The following is a 17,292-nucleotide window of genomic DNA, read 5'->3' on the forward strand; positions in this document are numbered from 1 at the left end:
TTCCACCACACAGCGCACAAACCAACAAACACTCACGCTCTCATCTTCCGCTCAACAACTCAAATTGATTAATGTCAAATGCCAACAAAACCAAAGGCACGTCCCTTAACTAAAATAAATAATTAAATATCGCTCTGGAAATTTTAGGTTAATTGCTGGATTGCTGTTTCAATGACAGGGAATGCAAGTATTTGTGTTTTAAATCAATTACATTTCATTTGTATGCAAATTAGTCAGGCACTTGAACGTATTCTTGGCAATGCTCGCAAAAGCAATATTTGTGATCATAATATTCACTTTTCGTTTTCAGCTATTTGCTTGACAAATAATATGCAAAATGTGAAATGAATTTTATTTATTCCGTAGACTCGTGAGTACAGAAACAGTAAAGTCACGTTTTGTTATAATATTGTGCAATATACAGGGAATATTGCAGATATTTTCATTTTTATTTGCGGTGTGAAGAATATTTTTAAAATAAATGTAATGATATTTAGGAGGAAACCACAATGTACATAGTTAAAGATTACTTGAATCATTCGAAGGTGATATCCGAATTTTCAAAAATAATATTTATAGTTTATATTACCATATTTATACTCTCAACAGCTGATACATTAAGTTTGCAAGGCTATGTTTGTAACAACCCAAAGGTAAACGTGGCAAGGGTATCCTATAACATGATCAATGTGACGTACTGAGTTGGTTTAAAACGCATATCAAGCTTCTCCGCTTGTTTTTTTTGTTCTTTCTGTATATATGAAAACTAGTCCCTCAGTTTTTGCGTTGTGGGGACTGAATTTCCCGCATAAGCTGCCATACAAACCTGGAAACATCGTAATCAAGTGCTTTATATGGAAAGCCTTTAATATGACGGAAGTAACTTTCAGAAATTTGGGAGAGATCATTATCCAAGGTAACATCCACAAATACTAGGAAGATTCGTCGTCGAAAAAGTTGTAATCACAACAGTCAAGCGAACGTATTTTCTACTCGACTTGCACTTTCTTGCTCTCCGCAGAGTACTTTATCATCAACTCTGTATAATGGAACGGTGGAACGGCATTTCAAAACAAGCTTGCCTAACCTCGCAACGTTAGAATTGACCACAGCACGGGATGAGATAGATACTCCGAGAATTGGAGAAGGATCGAGACATATTTGAATGGGCATTAAAAATGAAGAGGACTATGACAAAGTGCTCTGAGCTTGGTCATCAAACGGATATTTTTCCAACTGCTATGATCTCTGGAAAAATTCCCTCTGGCATAAGTGTATTGCAGCGGGAGGGGATTACTTTTTAAGAAAATGAAATGGACAAAATTCACCTTTCAATTTGATCATAGTACTATATTTGCTAACTCATATTATAATCCTCTCAGATACCCTGAGTAAGATATATTAAGTTCGCCAGCAAGTTCGTAACACTCAGTAGGAAACTTCGGAGATACTTTAAAATACTTGTATATACCATATATGTGGAAAAAATAGGCTAAATTTCTTGTTTGATAATTTGGTGCTACATTCGACTTTATGCTTTGATGTCCGTTATTCCAAGTGAAGTGTCCCCTTTTTTATTTATTCCATCCTACTATATACAAATGTTTTTATAATAACATGGAGTGCAAAGTCGATTTAGCGTCCATGTGGCCGTCAAGTCTGTCCATATGTATAACAGTATAGATGTCATACAAACTGATCGATCAAAATCAAGTTCTTGTAAGGCAATCTTTTGTTTTTGTGAAGTATATTATAGCTTCGGTGCAACCGAAGTCAATGTTTTTGCTTGTTTTTCATTAAATTGAAGGCTTTAGTCATCAGAGTTCGGACAAAAATGCAACATTTTTTCCAACAAGTTATGTTCGTTTCGGATGGAATGGCACTTTAATAGAAACGAGGTTGTAATTATTTGATGTCAGGTCCAACTTATAAGCTCAATGTCTAAAAATATCCGAACCAAGCTCCTGAAGCTGGTGATGCAATCAATGTACCCTTGTGTTGTCCAGATAGAACAAAGTTTTTATTTCCAATTGGCCATTGCGTTCCGGTTCTGGGCGAATTTATTGCAGTTTGTTTCCTACCATTCGTTTCTGTTTTCTGTAACCATTCCAGACCACAATCTGCTTCTGAAATAAGTCTATTTTGTGGAGATTCAGCTGCGATTTGGAAAGATGCATTCGTTGCATAATGATCTTTATCATTATATTCTATTGATATTTTCGACAATTGGACTTCAGGAAAATGGTGAAGTTTTCGACACTCAAAATTATCGGTAGCGAAATGAACGAAACCTAGAGAGGTGTGGTTTAAAAAACAACGGGAATTTTAAAATTAAAAATTTAACTGGTTTGCAAAGTCTCATTGTGATTTTTTTATTTTTTAGTATGCTTGTATTGATATGCAAAGCCCTGAAGTAAACTATTGCAATTATCAGCCGTGTTTTATTGCCTACTTTGGCTTTAGTCAGCCGCTAAGGTTAGTCGTGTTTTTATGAGCTCATACTTCGTTGCTTTTTTGTGAATTCTTGGCCAGAAACAATAATGTAACGATCTTCCTCGTTGGACTTTTTCCTATTAGAGAAATACGGATAAAATTTTTAGAAAGGCTTTCCCCAAAACTGGATGTTGAGAAATTGTTTTTGAAGATTGGAAGAAGCACTGGCATGAGTGCTAATATCGAATGGACACCACTTTGAAAGCAACAACTTTAACGAAAGCAATTGAATAGTTATTTTCTCCAAGAAACGAAAATTCTCGTTCTTTTTTGAACACACCTCACTATCGCTTGACTTACGTTTCCTTTCTACTTTAGCGAAAAAAGAACTCCCTTGAAATTTTTTTGAATAAAAAATCATATACGAGTCCACATATTTCTAGTCCCACATACGAGGTGTGTGCAAAAAGTATCGCGAATCGTAACTGACAGTTTTCTTCGATTGCAGGGGCGTGGTGCAGCATGAGTTCTTGCCCATCGGTAAGAACGGGCATAAGGAATATTTCCTGCATGGTATGGCCAATTTTGCGCTAAGCAATCCGCCAGAACGCCCGGATTTGGTGGAAGAACAAAAATATGGCTTTTTTGTACCCCGATAACGCCCCTGCTCACACACATCGTTTGCTTTGGGGGGGCGCGACGTTTTTTGGGCAAAAAACAACACACTAATAATGCCGCTAGCCACCGTAATTCCCCAGATCTGGCCCCTCTGTGACTTTTTCTTTGTTCCCTAAACTGGGAGAGGACCCATGAAAGGACGACATTACGCTTCCTCTTGACGAGATAAAGAACGGCCATCGAAGGAGGAGCTGAAGAAGATGAAAAAAAAATTGATTTTTTGAAAGTGCCTTCGACAGATTTGGAAAAACCGTTGGCACACAGTGTATAATATCTCATGGTGGATTACTTTGAAGGGGACAAAATAGATTTATTCATGAATAAATACAATAATATTTTTTGAAAAAACAGACAAAAATTCGCGATAGTTTTTTGAACACCCTTGTAATGAGAAGAAAGATGAAGCTTGTAGCATAACACGAACACAGTGGAAAATTAGTTGATTTCTTTTCACTAATATGTAGTAAATAATATCCCACAGTGGTCTTCAAGTGGTAGAAAAACATACCTAGATCAGGGAAGACTCGCTGTGTTTCACGTTAATGAGACAGCATACCTGTGATTTTCGAAAAGAAATTTTTCTCGAGTATCTCCTCTTGCAAAATTAAAATTACATAAAAACTATTATGCGCTCTGCTGCTCACTTAACTATTACTCAAACAAAGTCAAAAAATGTATGACCAAATTTCGGTATTGGTCCAAAGTAGTCCAACTTTACTTGAGTCGGAATTTAACCAACGTACTGTCCCATATTTACAGCTGATGATCATATGATCTATGATTCCATTTGTCGGACAAACGGGAAATAATGTATCGTATGTATCGATAGCAAATCGACAATTAACGCTATTTTGAATGAGACAACTAGCACAGTGCTGGTCTACAATATAAAAGAAATTTCATATCAACATATTAACAGAATTAAGATCATGTGGATCCCTGGGCATGGAAGAAACCAACTTGTAGTTGACCGCACAAAAAAGACTGGAAAAGAAAAGAAAGTACTCCACGCGTAAGTATCAAGAGATTGGTCAAATCTTCAACACCATTACAAGGAGCACAATCCCTCTGTGCCAACCTGATATAATCGCCTGAGGGTAGGCCACACTTTAAAACTCAAAGTCATCTGTTAAACAAAATGGTTAAACCAAGCTGCTCATAGCGCTTTACTAAGTGATTTAGTCATTTATAATTAGTTCTCTTGTAAAGAAAAATAATTGTATGCGCCGCTAAAAAGGATTACAATGGAGTTATTCACCTTTTACTTTTCATATACTAGAAAGTAAGGCAAAAGTAACTACATTATCCGCGAAGAAATACACTTATCGATGTATGTGCATTCCTATTAATACATCTCCATACTTGATACAAGTATATAGGTCGAACGGATGTTACCCGCTTCACTCTCAAAGATGCCCCGAAGTACTTATTATAATAAATTTATAATTAACCCAGAAAATGACTACCCAAGCAGCTGTATGCCGTGTGCATTTCATTATAGGATAAGTGAACATATTATGAACTTCGTCCGAAGCTGTGCACGAACAGCCACCAACACGCACATAGTACAGCAACTGCGGGATTTCACTTTCAAAAAATGGCGACGTGGCATTAAAGCAATAACAACAGAATCATGTCGCGGAGCGATAGCAAACGCAAAGCGTGTGCTGCAGTGTGTGGCGGAAACTGTTGCTTACAACGCAGGACAGACAGGGAAAAATAGCAACAAAATACAACATCAACCGCCACGCGACATTGTGGCATGATTGCTACTTATTTCAAGGTATCGCCACAGCTGCTACGCCCTTCCACTTGTGCTTCATTTTTATCAACCTCTTCTGCACTGCTTCCTGTCGCTTAACAACTTCTTACCGTAGCTTTCTTTTTTCCACTCATTCTCTTTCATGCTGCTGCAACACGCCAAGCGTTTCGCCGATATGTCTGCGAGTATGCCCTTCAACGAAGTTTCCTCGCGCTCGTGTTGCATGTTGGCTGGCGGAAAAAGAAAACAAATTTCATAAAAAAAACACTTGGCGCACAGCGCATTTGCTGCACGACACGCTATGTTGCACGCCAGCCAAGCCATACGCCCTGGTTGCCCGGCACTGCACACTAGTCGTCGGGGCGGCCGTGCGCAAGTTCGTACACAGGATGCGGGAATAAGGAATTGCTTGAAAAATGAAATTACAGCAAGTTTAGTTCGGCAACGTGAAATATTTCAACTGCAAATTAAGGCAGAATATTGTGTGCAGCGAAAAGTTACTTCGCCTAAGAAAATTTTCTGGTAAAAAATGTTAAGCAATTTAAATTTGAATATTGCTGTGTTGAAGCGCCAAATAGCATTCGAATTACTGAACAGGAATATTTTAATTGTTACAAAAATAATTCCAGCGAAAACTAAACTTATTTTCACGTTCATTTCATAATAATTTTTGCTATATGCAATTGTTAAAGAGGTCAATAATCGTAAATGAAGAGGCCAATAAGAAAGGAAACTTAAAAACAAATAAATTATGAGAAATATTTAACTTATTGCTAACTGTGAGACCTTTTTATGAGTGAAATTATTCAACGAAAAAGGTTCAATTAATTTTGTGTACGCAATCAAATTTCTAGTCCCGAAACGCTCAGAATATTGGAAAAAGTCTTCGTTGATAACTGTTCGTCTCGAGCAAGTGTTTTTGGTTGGTACAAATTATTCAAAGAGGGCCGAGTACGCAATAGCGACGAACCATTCCAGTACGACCAACAACATCAAGTGCTGATCAACAGGTAAATTAAATAAAGGAAGTGGATCTTACTAGCATCGTTGAAATATCAAAAAGATCAGTGAAAACCATTATGAAAGGTAATTTGTGTCTAAGAAAGGTGAAAGCACGTTGGCTCTAAAATCACTCATTTTTTCGGAAAACAGCGTCACGTTAACGTCTATGAAACAATGCCTTTCGACTAAGAGGATGTCACGAAACGTATTACTATTGGAGATGAGTCTTAGATTTATGATTATAACGCGGAAATAGACACAAACCTCACGATTAACAATCTGCCCATCGAAAGGGTTAAAATTTTCGAGTACCTTGGTTGTCATATCAACGAAAATTGCGATTGTTCTAAAAAAATAAAATGTCGAATCAAATTTGTGTGAACAACGTTTCTCAAATACAAAAACATATTATGAAGTCATGACCTCTACCTCACAACCAAAATACATTCTTAAAATGCTACATTTGGTCAGTGCTTTTCTATGTCATGCAAATGTGGACTGTTAAAATCAAGATATGAACAAGCTAGAGTCTTTCGAGTTATGGCCTATTAGAAGAATCCTAAAAATTCCATGGATAGGTAGAGTTACAAACAGTGAAGTTTTGAGAAGTGTTAGCCGCAATACAGAGTTGCTGAAAGCTGTAAAACAAAGAAAAGCAGCCTACCAAGGACATATTCTGAGGCACTCTAAGTATGAGCTCCTACAATTAACTATCCAAGGAAAAATTTAAAGAAAACAGGGTATAGCAGTAAACAAGTTCCGTGGCTTCGAAACATTTGACAATAGACAGGAATTCAAAACATTGGCATCCTCATAGATGTGGCGACAGTTAGAGGGAAATATGCTGCGACTTGGTGACTGCTGATGTAATAAAAAATCTAACGCGGAAAGCATTAAAAAAACTTACATCGATAATAGACGTTTGCTTAGACATTACATTCGAAGATCGACGCTTTGACCAAAAATCACATTTTAGACATTAACCACTCTTCGTATTCAGCTGATGTGGCGCCGTGCGACTTCTTCGTTTTCGAAAAATGCACATTACCATGAAAGGAAAGCGTTATGCAGACGTAGAGGCCATTTAAAAGGCTTGAACCAGCATACTGGCGGCCATTTAAGCCTTTTAAACATACCTCGTATATTGTTCCTACGTGCTACGGTCAAGTCGGTATTAACGTAATACGACCAGCCTGCATGATAGAATCTTTTGGGCACTTAAATCAATTTTAACATCGGCCTCCGTATCTTTCCTAGCCTTCGGTTTATTTTGTAAAGCAATATATGTACATTGTAACGTCGTGCGTAATTTACATACATTAAATTAAATAAAGTGTAACTATACCAAACCGAGATAGAGAATTTTGTTTTAACCAACTATATTGGGTTCATTTTTAAACAGACTAAAAGAAAGTTGTCATTAAGAAAAATTTTTATTTGAAAATATTTCTTCACAAGAGTTTGGCAAGGCTTATCTTCCAAGGCAAAAGTATAATCTAAAAGAAATGGTCCTTCCAAGGTGAGGGCTGTTTTTATTAGTAGTAGGTTGGAGGATGTGGTCATGTGTAGAAGTTCACGCAAGTGAGGAAAGTTTCTCTGATCGCCATTCACTAGGAGTGGCCAGAAACGATTCTTTTACATATGGCTCAAGCAGCTCACGACTTCCGGTCTTTGGCCAAGTATCCTCTGGGTAGCCTAAGAACATCCGTTTTAAGGCGAGCTAAAGTGAGAAGGCGAAACATCCCCTACATAGGGTTGTGCGCTAGGTTTGGGACCCGCCACGTAAAAAAAACACCCAACGAAAACGTCGGCTATAATCGCGTAAGCGGTGTCTACGCCAATTAAGAAGTAGGTTGGAAAATAATGAATAACTCACTAATCATTAATTTTGTGGTTTTGATGAATATTCATCGAATTTGTATAATAGTCCTATATGTATGTATGTATAAAATATTTCCTGAGGAGATTTAAAAAAATCCACAGAACTTAATTCCGATTTTTCACAACTCTCGTTTAATTCACTGCTCAACAGACAATTTATTCTTATTTCAGCAATTATCAATTAAAAGTCTTTGACTTTATTACGTGTATGTTTTTTCATTTACATTTTTTTTTTTGAGCTTTAATTACAGTTCATTTTCAGCATTTGCAATGGTCTTTGAGGAGAAAATTGTTCGCGCCCAGTAAATCCGTATATTTAAATGCACAAAAAGTCGAAAAAAAGATAAATCGCCTCACATATGCACTTGAGATGAGTACTTTGTGAGGAGAAAAACAAAGGAAAGAATTTAATTACAATGAAATCAGGTGCCGTGCCATGCCGTATACAAGCCAGTCAAGCATATGAATGCAGACAAACGAATAAACAACAACATCTGTACATATGTGTGTGTATATATGTATGTATGTGACTAAAATACTTTTAAGGCTGTGAGGCGGCGATAAGAGCGTGTTAAAGTGGTTTCTGTTGCTTTATTAAAACCTTTTCTTATAATTACAGCGTACTTAGCCGTCAACAGCAAATTGTATGTGTATGTGTGTGTGAGTTTAAACAGGTGCTTCTATGTGCGCCAGCAAGAAAATGCAGGTGAGCAAGCGATATGTGTGTGTGGTGGCTTGTGCTTGTTTCAAGCTTGTTTGTGAGCATATGTAAGGCGTGTAACTTCAGCTTCAACGGATTTATGCAATACTCATTAAAAGCACGGTAAACGCAGTGCCGTTAAAGGCAATGAGGAACAACATGGCCAACAAAAGCGACATACGAGACAACGACCAACGATGACGATGACGACAACGACGCCGAAGATGACGAGAATGGGAACACAATGCACATATATGAATGTGTGCATATGTACATGTGTAAGTGGCAAAGCCAAAGATGGCTGCGAAAGCGAGTCGAGGACGTTGAACGTACGGAGGGGTGGCGGTGGAGGCGTGTAAGAGCGTCTGCATGTATGGTGGTAGAATGTCAGCGATGCTGACAAGTTGACAACAAAAATAAACTGCATGAAGACTTGGAGACAAGCACAACAACGCACACATACAAACATATATTTCGCTTTCACATCCACATATATATACACACACGTACGCGCATTTAAGCAAGACGCGTCTACTGAGCGGCGCTGATGTGCTGCCTGCCCTAAAATGAAGTGGTCTGCGCACAAAAAACGCGGCTTTGTCGCTTGAATGGCTGGCTGCAGCTTGCTTGTTAGCGCGACTGACTTGTCCTGAAAGTGTGCTCGTGCTTTTGTGTTTGTATGCAGGGGTGTATGTGTGTCTGCGTGTCAGTTGAAGTATACTTTAAAGTTTGTTTAGCAGCTTAGGGGGTGACTTGTTTACGGGTTTGTTTATTTTTGTTGACGTTAAAAATATGTTCTTCTTAAAATGTGAACATTGGATACTTTAATGACTACACTCGCGATTACATAGCTGTCGTACAAGTTATTTTTATGTGTGGGTATATGTTATTGTGTCGCATAAAAATGCATTGTTGAGTGCCAACAATACACTAAAGGTGCAGTAATTTTCGTGCTCTTGTTGCCATGGTTTGAAAATGATAAATATTTTAAATTTATTAAAAGCAAGTAGTTCAGAAAAAAATTAGGAAAATTTGAAAAAAGAGATTTTGTCAATTGTAGTTTATACTTATTATACCCTAAACAGGGTATATTAAGCTTGTCGCGAAGTTTGTAACACCCACAAAGAATCGTCGAATACCTTTTAAAATATAACTACATACTTAGTCCTGCCATTGGGTATAATGATCTAAGATCGCGGTTCTCGTATATTTACCTTATCTAGTCATGCCATAAGTTCTGTTACAAGTTCAGGCCATTACAAAATCAAATTATACAACACTTTTTATCTACAATAAAGTTATTTTTATTTTATAATGCTTACGCTTTGCTTTCACACAAACTATCAAGCCATTCGGCCATTGGACAGTACCAACACGCATAGATTCTATAGGTATTGACGACGCGGCTCAAACCAAGAATTGTTTGTGACTATACTTTTTTCTGTGGAGTATTTTACAGACCATATTTTCCAACTCAGACCACAAAAGGTAGTCCAATGAAAAAAAATTTGGACTTCTAGACGGCCAATCCTCTGCAGCTTGGAAACCAAGAATATCGCTTTTAAGCCATTGCTGTGTGGTTTTTGTCTCATAGGCTGGATCTTCTATTGAATAAAGTATTGCTTTACTGATTTACCACGCCCTTACAATATGCTTCTGGTACACTTTTGCGCCAGCTTTTACCCCATTTTCAGAGAAGTGAAGACGTTGGACTTGTTTTTACAAGATACTTCCTTACAAACCATTAGAGCAGCTGGATGGTGAGCACGTTGAACTCGTGGCAAAAATATGTTACTAGTTTTTACTGATTAAACACTTCTTCATTTTTTTTTTCATTTCCGGGAAAGATCGTTCAAGATTGTTGACTGATTGCCACTGATGAAGCTGCTTACTTGTGTTCAGCCTATTTTTTACTTACAAAGTGTAAACCAACTCGTATAAATTCTAACATGGTCTGAACAGTTTTCATGGCTGGTTCAAACCACCCAATGCTTGGGGAAAAGCTATCAATATTACGGTAAACAATCATTCTGGGAATGTAAGGTTATTTAAAAGCTCATAGGTTTTATTTTCGTCTTTTCCACACGCACACACTTATGTAAATCTATACCTCGATTATCTTTAGCTCCTCAATTTAGAGTTGGCTAAATAATTCTCAACACACCATTCTAGCAGACAACATTATTCAGTCGCACAACACTGGCATAACGTATTCACCATGTCACAACTCACATTACTACACCACACACCAACACTATAAATCATCCGCAATGACACCGCAATGTCAGATCGCACAGCTGGACAACACATCACACCAACATCAACAAAAGGATGAACGACGAGCGGTCCGGCCTCTTTTTCATCCAGAAAAAACAACGATTTGGATACGATAGAATCATCGGTCCATATTTCTTCAAAAATGATGCCGGTGAGGACGTAATCGTTATCATGCCATGAAAACCGACTATTTGTTGTCTGAAATTAAAGGTCGTGATCTCGACGATGATTGGTTAGACTTTTTCCCGTAGGGATATGTAACGTTTACCAGTCGAAATGCTCAAACGAGTCATCGAAAAATTGATTTAAACATTTTCACTTTTCTGGGTTTTTTCTTTAAAAAAGTAGGAAACCTACGTGGCAACCCTACTACATGAATATTCGCACCACTTCACATTTTAAAGTGAAACACCGCTATTTTCTTAATTTTTGTGCGCCTTTGAGTTGCGTAAGGTACTCAACACATTCGCACTTTTGTTAAATATTTGCTCTTCCACGCATGTTTATCCACCGAAGAGCGTCTGTATTTGTCATTTGGCTACATGTATGTATTCAGTCCACATATATAGCAATGTAAATATATATTTAAGACAATTTTCCGCTTTCCTTGTCATCACTGAAGTATTAACTCGTGTAGAGACGTGTGAAATTAATGTCTGCCCAAAGGCAACAGTCGCAATCTCAACGCCACGCCTCAACCTTAACGGCAGCGTGTTAATTAAACTCCAACTTTGACTGCGCCTGTTCATCGGGCAACGTCCATCTGCTACCTGCCTTTCGTGCCTCGTTTTCTGGCGCCTACGAGCTTTTTGTTTTGCCTTTTTCACTCATTATTACTCCTCATTTCAGCTGTCCTCTTCATCGTACCTCAATTGCCTCCCACGCACATACACACTAGATCCAAGTCGAAGAATTGTGTGGCGACATTCATTCACCTCCACAGAGAGGCTGGAGTTGGCGTTGCTGGAAGTAGGAACGCGTTAGTGTGCAGAATATTATGTTAATATATTCATGAACATACACAGCTATAATAATGTTGACTCTTTATTATACACATTCTCCTTATGTGTGTCTCATTTTCCGTTAGCTTCAAGTCATTATGCGTTCAAGAAATGACCTTTCCAGTACACGGAAGTGCAAAAGAAAATCATTAGTGATCAACACACACATAAGAATACCTGAGCTCGGTAATACAATAATAACATACCGTCTCGGATTGTTAATAAATAATAATTCTACTAAGAAGATTATGATAAATAGTTGTATATATAGTAATGGGAATTACAAACTAGGATACATAAGAAGCCTTATTAAGATTCGTCAAGAGTAAAAATTAATCACTTGGTGCCGAGTCCGGAACATAAGGTGGATGCATAAAAACTCCACCTCCAAATTGCCATAGCTGGTGGCGAGTTACTATCGATGTGTTTGAAATGATGTTCTTCTAATGAAACATAATTTCTCTCCTATTTACCAAAGTTCTGTTTTACGACTATCTGCACATTATTCCCAGTACACGATCGACTTTTCTATTATCTTAGTCGAAATTTAATTTCAATTGCTCAAAGATTTAGTCCGAATTAACAATAGAGGAAGGAAGTTATAAGCTCAAAACATCAACTGTTCGCTAAAATGTACAACGCTTGTACAAAAGAAGAGGGGTTCCCGACTCGTCGAAAATACAGCGTTTGGTTCTGCTTCTAAAATCAAAGAAACCACCTGAAGAACCTGCATCATTCCGACCTCTGTATATGCTTGACAGAATGGGTAAATTGGTGAATAAATTGAACGAGAATATAATACGGAATCGTTTGGAGTTAGCCATGAAAACCGGAAAATTATCGGAGATGCAATACGGCTTCATGGGCACACATAATCCAAACCCTGGATGAAAAACGTGCCTGACTACTACGTATATTGAGTACCTCATAAACATTATAAAGAGTTATTTTAAAAACAGACTTAAACAGCACATCCACTCGCGGATAGACAGACGACCTGTGGACTTGGATTTCCATCTGACTCAAATACTCAGTGGCCATGGGTGCATAGAAGCTGCGTTTACAGATTCTACAATGACATTAGTCCGAACTGTCTGACGTGTACAGAGTATAAAGAAGATTCTGAACATGTATTATTTTCTTGCCCTCGCTTTCAAATATTAAGGAAAAACAAAAAACCGCACTCGGTGGTAATTTTACGCTCGATAATTTAACGACAGCCTTAGTCGACTGACATATGAGTCGACTGAAAAATGGAAAGCGAAGCATAAGCATTCATAAAGACAAAACTGAAATTTTTTCAACAGAAAAAGCGTCCATCAGTCCGTACAATAAAGGAAACTTAAATGTCTTGTCCTTCCCACATATGTAGTAACCGATGATAGAAAGTCTTGATTTGGGAATAGGTTAGGTTTAGAGGATTGAAGTTACGCACTCCGGTTTGTGATGCTTTCCCTACAGTAAAAAAAAGACCAAATACATTATAGCGAATAAAATATTATAAGATCGTTTTAGTCCATTCAAAAGTAAATCACTGGAAAATATAAGTTGTTTTTGAATACATAGCACCGCCCATCTTTAGATGTAATCCTTCATACCAGGAACTACTTATTCTGTCTGTCAGTCCGACATCTGTGTTTATATATCAGTTTTTCAGATATCGACCTGAAATTTGGCACTCACCCTTTTCTCCCCAAGAAGCTACTTATTTGTTAGAACCAGGGTTAACGGACCATTAGAGCTTATAGCTGTCATACAAACTGAACGATCGGAATTAAATTTTTGTTTCAAGAAATATATTGTCTTTGTGAAAGGTATTATAGGTTCGCTGCAACCAAAGATAACGTTTTTGCTTTTTTAATCTAGTCGAGATCTCGTTGAAGTTCCGAGCAAATTTTGAACCACGAACTTCCTTAACATATGTGTTTGATATTCTAAATTCTTTTCGATTTTTTTTATATACAGGAATTGTCCGGAAAATAAAAGGACTAATTTTTACTTTGCATTTGGTCATACTTCACTTTTTGGGCGAGGAGACACTGGCGTGTGCCACTCGCAAGATTGCCTGTTTGTCTGACTATCAAGATGCTCGGAGACAACTGACTCGTTCATTAGCTAGGAACGCCCTCTACAGAATCCAGTCGGTGTGCGAACACTCGCGACGGAAGAAAATCGGCCTTATTACTTTCCGGACAAACCTGTATGTATGTTTGTGTCGAACACTGTATGTATGTGTCGAACACTCTTGTAGCGAGGTTATTTAAATACACATTTGTTATGTTTAAGTAAACTGTGCGAACAGTATCGTTTACCGCTCGTCGCAACACCAACCCAAAATGCAGACAATATTTATGAAGGAGTACATAAGCACATAGATATATATGTGTTTGTGAGCGACGCTCGTTGCTAAAAATAAATGTGTAACATTTATGCAACAGAACCCAAAAGCAGCACCAAATTAAATTAATTACCACATAATTGGTACGCGCCAAATTTCTAGCGGAACTTTACGGCTCATAAAGTACGCGCCAAACGTTAACAGATGCGATGGGGCGAGGGGAGAGAATCGGTTGGTGAATGAGTGAACTGAAAAGCGACATAGTAAATTGCCACAAACGCTTTTGCCACATTATCCACACGTTGCATGCCACCTTACCGACCGCCATACGGCGTAGCCAACCACATGCGAAACCAGCAACAACAACACACAAAATAACAACACCATTATGGCGGCGCGCCTGCTCAACACCCCTAATGGCCGATAGAATAGCGTTGTCGGTCATTTTGTTAAATTTTTAGGATTCCTACGCTTCGCTACGGCGGTGTCCTGGTGCTTCACCGCGCGGAGCGGGCGAGTGAGAGTACTCTCTCCGTACTGCCACTATTCCATAACTACTTTCATAAATTGTTTTTAAGAGACCATACCGTAGTTGATTTTGTTGTAGTTATTGTCGTTGTTGCTGTTGGCAGCCAAGTAAATGCATTGCGCAAATTTTTAACGCGCCAAAGGAAGCGACTAGCAATTGCGTTGGCGATGGCGATGGCGACGGCAACTAAACGGCGAAAGCGACGCTGGTCGCTGGCGCACAAAGACGGCACATTGGCCCGACCTGCGGTGGCGTCATGGTGGTCTACACGGTGGATAGACTCGCCGCACTGTATTGTGTTGCTACTCTGAACCTTTGCAGCCTGATGTATGTACCGGACTAACAAGCAGAAAAATATATTGTTGGCATAAATATATTTAAGGGCATATGTAGGGATATACATACACGGCACTTGCCGCTAAATTATTAGCTCACCCTGTATTCTGTGCAGTACATAAATTATACGTTATCATTATTTAAGCTGCTCGCTACATTTTTCTATTACACACAAAATTTATTAGATTTTTCACATAATTTTAACAAAATTATAAAGGAAGTGATAAATATGTTGTAATTAATTCTCAAGGAAGTAGTAAAGCAAGTCGGAAGTGAAACAATATTTCGCCATGGGATGGTGGCGTTAGTGGTGTATGCGAGGTGTTGAAGCTTACATGCAAGCGTGTAATATTGAGAAGCTATTTTTGTAGAGTAGAGAAATTTGCCAATTTTCTAAGACATCATTTCCTTAAGAGAGCGTTAAAAATAGAAATTTCAAGAAATAACTTTTTTCAGCTCAGTCGACACTGCCAATAACCGAAAGTGGACTGGGAACTGGTTGACCAATTGAAATCAAAACTTAGCGCTGCTGTGGCGCTCTCAATCTTTAAAAGGTAACACCACCTGAGATAATAACTTTTCATGAGTTTATGGCGTTTGATGAAATCTTCGGGACTATTCCCGTAACAATACGTACAAAACTTCGGCAAATTTAACAAGTCCATTGAAAAACCACCGGTCTACTGTAGCAAATCAATCCTTTTTTGTGTTTCGTGTTTTTTTTGTGTATTCCAAGTTCCTTTCAAGGGTCATACACTGATTATAGCGATTTCGTTCTTCGAAAGGTCCAACAACGCCACGTAATATGTAGTTGCTATCCTTCCTTGTCAAGGTAATCAATAAAAACTATTCCTTATGAATCCCAAAATACAGACCACCTCCTTTATACGTTTAGAACGGTCCCACATGAAGCGACTGGTATCATATTTATTCTTATGCCGCAGGATTGAATAGGCGTCTAACGGCTGACGAGCCTCGAAGAGTGGCAAAGACATGTGATGCCGCAGAAAAAGTGAGATGGACGCATAGGCTCATTAAGAATATACCAGCCTGCATGGAGATACAACACGGAGAGACAGACGTTTATCTGAGTCAATTCTTAACGGGCTTTGGCTGTTTCAGAGAGTACCTCCAGAGAGCCGATGAAAACGCGGGCCATATCGCCTGACAAGATTTTAAATCACATGCTGCAATCAAAGCTCTTATGGACGAAAATGAAAGAGTGAGCCGCAAGAGCAATCCAAGAACTGAGTATAAAAGAACGGCAGCAGACAAGCTTAAAACCAGCTGAAAAATCTCGCAGGGAGTTTATGAAGTGGCATTCTGACTCAGCTTGATCCTGCGAAGTAATGCTTAACAGCGGTCCTGTAGATGCAAATACAAGCTACTGCAGTCAGAGATAAGAGTTTAGTACGTAGGCGTACTGTTCCGCAAGTCCATGAAAGTTAGATAATAATAACTGGGAGTGATCCCGAAAGAGGGGTGTCTTTAGCGGGCAACATGAATCGTGCATGAATCTATAGCGGCAGTATCTTTGGAGGTTTCCTTTCCGAAACAAAAAAAACATATGTATATAACCTTTCCGGTTGACTGTTGTGTTTTTCCATGTTTGGAGCGAGTTCATCATCTGTCTATTACACTTTGGTGTGAAATGATGTAACTATTTTCATTCACTGTGCCATATCAACATAAAAATTCGAGTTTATTAGGCTTAAACATCACCCAACACTGCTCCGAATCATTGACCCATCGTCGGTTTTCTTTAAATGAGAGCTCGCGCGACAACCACTTTGTACAGACCATTCTCATACCCAAATATTCAAGAGTGCTACGATACACACATTCCGTTGATATATTTGGAGTATCTGATATATGGAACAATTTCATTTTACGGTCATCCGAAATACTATAGTAAAATTTCCAAGATTGTTTTTTTGCGTTGTGAATATCACCGTCTTAACCGTCTAATTCCATTCGTAAAGGATCTGAAATTGTTAAGTCCGATACATATCATATATTATAACATAACTCTTTAATCTTTACTGGAAACGAATTAGCATGATTTGAAATAATTGACCACTACTTTTACCACCTTCTATCTTTAGATTCATAAAGTACAGTCTTGTTCTCTAGCATTGAGGAATTCAAGTCCTCACTAATAACTCAGTCATCTCATGCTCAATCATTCGTTGTTTACATTCAATATGACTTTGAGCTTTTTTGCCAATGTCGCTTGTTCTAACTGTTTCCATTACAGATTGTTACAAAGGAAGTAGAAATCTCAATGACAACAATGTGTACACGAGCAAAGGATATAACGAATGCGAGTGAATTAAAATAGATAAAGAAAAATCA

The 17,292-nt window shown here is 38.2% G+C and overlaps 1 protein-coding gene across 1 annotated transcript in view; it reads left to right on the forward strand.

The window, feature by feature from the left end:
- The first annotated feature begins 1,887 nt into the window (after positions 1-1,887).
- LOC105224091 (balbiani ring protein 3) overlaps positions 1,888-17,292 on the forward strand; it is a 387,939-nt gene continuing 372,534 nt past the window's right edge. Inside the window, exon 1 of the mRNA XM_049456831.1 lies at positions 1,888-1,898. The gene's annotated coding sequence lies outside the window, so the exon portion shown is untranslated. The remainder of the gene's footprint in view (positions 1,899-17,292) is intronic.

Source organism: Bactrocera dorsalis, chromosome 4 (assembly GCF_023373825.1).
Source record: "Bactrocera dorsalis isolate Fly_Bdor chromosome 4, ASM2337382v1, whole genome shotgun sequence".
In the NCBI taxonomy this organism is placed as follows: Eukaryota; Metazoa; Arthropoda; class Insecta; order Diptera; family Tephritidae; genus Bactrocera; species Bactrocera dorsalis.